Below are 3,884 nucleotides of genomic sequence, written 5' to 3'. Positions count from 1 at the left end.
CAGTTCTGCACTGATGAGGTTGTTTAAGACTTTCTTAATTTTTAATGTGATTTTAATTTTTAAAGGAACAATGCCAAGTCTTAATGATACTTTTTTGCCCTTATGAACAGTTTTCATCCACGGGTTTAACAGTATCTACAATTGTTGTTCCTTTTTTATACACAGGAAGGAAATTAAGCCTAGAGAAGTGCTAAGTGACTAGCTAAAGGTCATAGAACTCATCAATAGGATGGCTGTACACAAGTAATAGAACCACAGATGTCTCCTCTAATCCTATCTACCAATTCAAGAAAATTTCCATTCTTTCATTGCCTAGTTTTCCTACAAAAATGGGAATGAGCACTGATGACTTCCTGCCCGATGATGGGTTAGACAGAGAACATAAACTTGGAGATTTTGTCTTACTAATTTGACTTTTTAATCAAGCTCATTCTTATGAGAAATATATTATAAAATTAAGCTCTGATATATTTAGAATTCTATCAGTTCAGAGTAGTATAATACCTGGACATTCAGTATTGATTCTTTTTAGACTGAATTGTACAGACATTGCCCTATCGTATGTCCTTGAATCAGTATTGCAGAAATCCAATTGCCCTACCCTTAACCTTTTCACGAAGGCTGATTTTAGTTATTATGTGTATGAGGCCTGCAAAATAGCAATGTCCCCTTGGGAATCATGATAATGGAAATTAAACAAACAAGTACTGAAGCAAGCTTAACAATTCAATGTCACAAGCAGGAAAATAGATACAGCTCTAAATTTTATCACAATTAGCTCCCCCTGTCAGTTTGTTATACACTGCAACTTTCAATGTGAAAATTGAAATTATCTATTTACCTTCAAAAATTGTTAATGATGTATTATTACCTATTTGCCATGAAAACTATATAATATTGATTGCAGTCTCTTGACAGATAAAGCATGTAAGCTAATATGTCAGCAAAGCATCCCAAAAGCAACTGCTGCTTTTTCTATTGATTTCTCAACCTTGGAAAAAGACATGTGTTCCCAAACATGCTCTGAGAAATACTCCTTAGAGAGAGGACTAGATCTGTGTGCATATTATTTCAAAATAATATTATCGTGCTTTTGAGCCCTATATTGAAATGAAGTTCATTTCAAACTTTGTATAGAGGAAGATGTTAGTCTTTGTCAGAAATAAACTTACACAGGGGCGCCTGGGTGGCTCAGTGGGTTAAGCCGCTGCCTTCGGCTCAGGTCATGATCCCAGGTCCTCGGTTCGAGCCCCACATCAGGCTTTCTGCTCAGCAGGGAGCCTGCTTCCTCCTCTCTCTCTGCCTGCCTCTCTGCTTACTTGTGATTTCTCTCTGTCAAATAAATAAATAAAATCTTTAAAAAAAAAGAAATAAACTTACACAGATTTGAGTTTACATATTGAAACTTTAGAATATAATCAAGGCCTTATGTAAAACAGGGACTCTCTTCCTACTTTTTTCCATCCCAGTATGTAATCTAACTGTTATTTTTTTTTCCAAAGTTTAAAATTCTTCTTCAATTTATCATCTGCTATCTTTGACTTCTGTTCCATATATAATGGAGTCGCTTGTAAGGGTTTAAGGTCTTAAAAAAAAAATGGGAGAAAAAAAAATCTGTATGATACTGAGCCAACATTGAGCAGGTCTCAGAGAAAGGAGGATATTAACAAAGGTGAGGCCATCTTGACTCCTATCATCTGTTCTGCTTTTCTTCTCAAAGCATTTGCTGAGAACTCAGGCAGTGGGATACTGCTAAGAGTTAGAAAAGCTGACAGATTTAGGCTTCCTCACAGGACTGAGAAGACCAAAAAAAATTTAAAAAAAAAAAAAAAAAAGGTGGGTTGGAAATGCAGAGAAGCGAGACTGAAACTCAGCATCAGTTTGCCCCCCAAGGCATTTTTGCATTATTTTGGATAAGCCAGGAGGGTAAAGTGCCAAGTTGAAAGTGGCTGAAAGAAAACATAGCTGAGCTCTCAGTAGTGTCATGATACTATGCCTGAAGTTGGAGTTCAGGAATAAGGAAGATCTTGGGAAACAGTGACCCCTGGAGCTCCATGATACCTCTGACCATGGCTTTTCATGACAGACTGAGGCTCCAAGGACTAAAACCAGCCTAGTCCCTGGACAGAAGGAACTTACTCTCTCCCAAATCCTCACACAAGATAATGTATATCTTCTCAAGAAAGAGATGAATCACTGTTGAGCCGTTGTCGTTTTCTCACGATCTCCCTGGACCTTTGCTATACTATTTACCTGTCCCATTTCCAAATCCCAGAACCTCCATCTCCTCACTGAGGACTTTCTGTGGCTTCCAGAGCCCGGTGGTCTAGCTTAACATGGCTGGCCGGCAACGATGGGGAGTTAATCACTTTCTACGCATCATAAGCAGACCTTACATAATGGAGGGAGTGGGCTTCATTTTCCCATAATGGTAATGAGTTCGATAATAGATATTTTATAGGCTGCTTTTTTCCCTGCTGCTCCCTGACTTCCTTACTCCTCTCCTGGCATTTTCTGGGCTTCTCAAATAAATGGCTTGCCCTCAAATTCTTGCCTTGCCTGTGATTTTGGAGGGACTCGAACTGCTTCAAGTAGTCAATACTTCTATACTTTATATCGCTTCTCGGCCTTTTGGCTAAGATCAAGTGTAATACTTCTATACTTTATATATCTGATTTTCAGTAGAAAATAATCAGGCGCACTAAAAAGAATAGAACAGAAAAAGGAGAAAAGTTGAAACAGACCCTCAAATAACAATAGATGCTAGTTTCAAAATACAATCTTTAAAATAACTGGTCTTTGAACAATCTTCATAATTCCATAACATATATTCATGATTGAAGTAAACAGGAATATGCCATCCCAAAATATTCCTTTCAACATAAACATGCTTTTGACTTAAAGGCACTTAAAAAAAAGCAGGTGTATGAAAGGTGTCGTCACCCTTCCCTTTTTCTTCTTGAAAGCAGGAAATAAAACCCGGATATGGAAAATGTTCTCCCAATACCAGGAGGAAAGAAATATTCCTGTCATCAAGAACAGGAAACCGAAACCAAAAGAATTCTGTACAAACAGACCTTGTTGAAATAATTCTTACCTTCCTTTAGCCTCCGACATAGTTATTTTTTCCACTTTTTCTTTGTTCAACTTAATATAAAAACATTTAGGTTTTGCCACTTATTTGGGTCCTTATTCTTTATGAAGTCTTCAGTGTCATGTAAAACCTGTATTAAAGTAATTTTTGTGCTTTGCTCCTGTTAATCTGTCTTATGTCAATTTAAATTCTTGGGCCCAGCCAAACACTCTGAGAGGTTAAAAATAAAGTTTCCCTCTCCTATACAACAATGAGTTTTAATAGTGCTCAATCTATCACATATACATATAAAGATTCCTGTTTCATACTGGAAAGTTCTCATGCCCAAACCCAACAGTTTTCTGTCTTGAGTTTGGCTACTGCTTAGTTTTCTTGTTGTCATGTCTATATTTACATTTTTATTTAACACTTCTAAAATTAGAATGGACAGTGCATGGTCTACCCACTTCTTCCTAGGATGAAAATTTGCTTTGGGCTTTTATCCTCCTGCTTCTTTTCTCACTACAGGATCCTCTATTTTCCAGAGTTGCAAAGCAATCATGCCTGCAACTGAAGCCTGTCCAATTTATATTTAATGGATATTGTTTAATTTGTGAATTTCCTATTTTGAGAATCCTCAAAGTCCCTACTCTCATCTTACTGTGCTGAGTACTTTGTAAGCATTTGATAAATCTTTTATTGCATCACTTTACAATGATGGTTAGGAATCTATTTGCTGTATTTTGATTCTCACTATATTTTTCTCTCGTAAAATAAATAAGCCTTTGATAAAACACAGCTTCCAAAAGGG

General features: G+C 36.8%; 1 pseudogene; it reads left to right on the top strand.

The window, feature by feature from the left end:
* Positions 1-2,615: 2,615 nt before the first annotated feature.
* On the top strand, positions 2,616-2,693 carry LOC125096500 (uncharacterized; annotated as a pseudogene).
* The last annotated feature ends 1,191 nt before the right edge of the window (positions 2,694-3,884 follow it).

Source organism: Lutra lutra, chromosome 3, assembly GCF_902655055.1.
Source record: "Lutra lutra chromosome 3, mLutLut1.2, whole genome shotgun sequence".
Classification (NCBI taxonomy): Eukaryota; Metazoa; Chordata; class Mammalia; order Carnivora; family Mustelidae; genus Lutra; species Lutra lutra.
The sequence above is the reverse complement of the archived record's forward strand: the minus strand, read 5'-3'. Positions and strand labels throughout refer to the sequence as shown.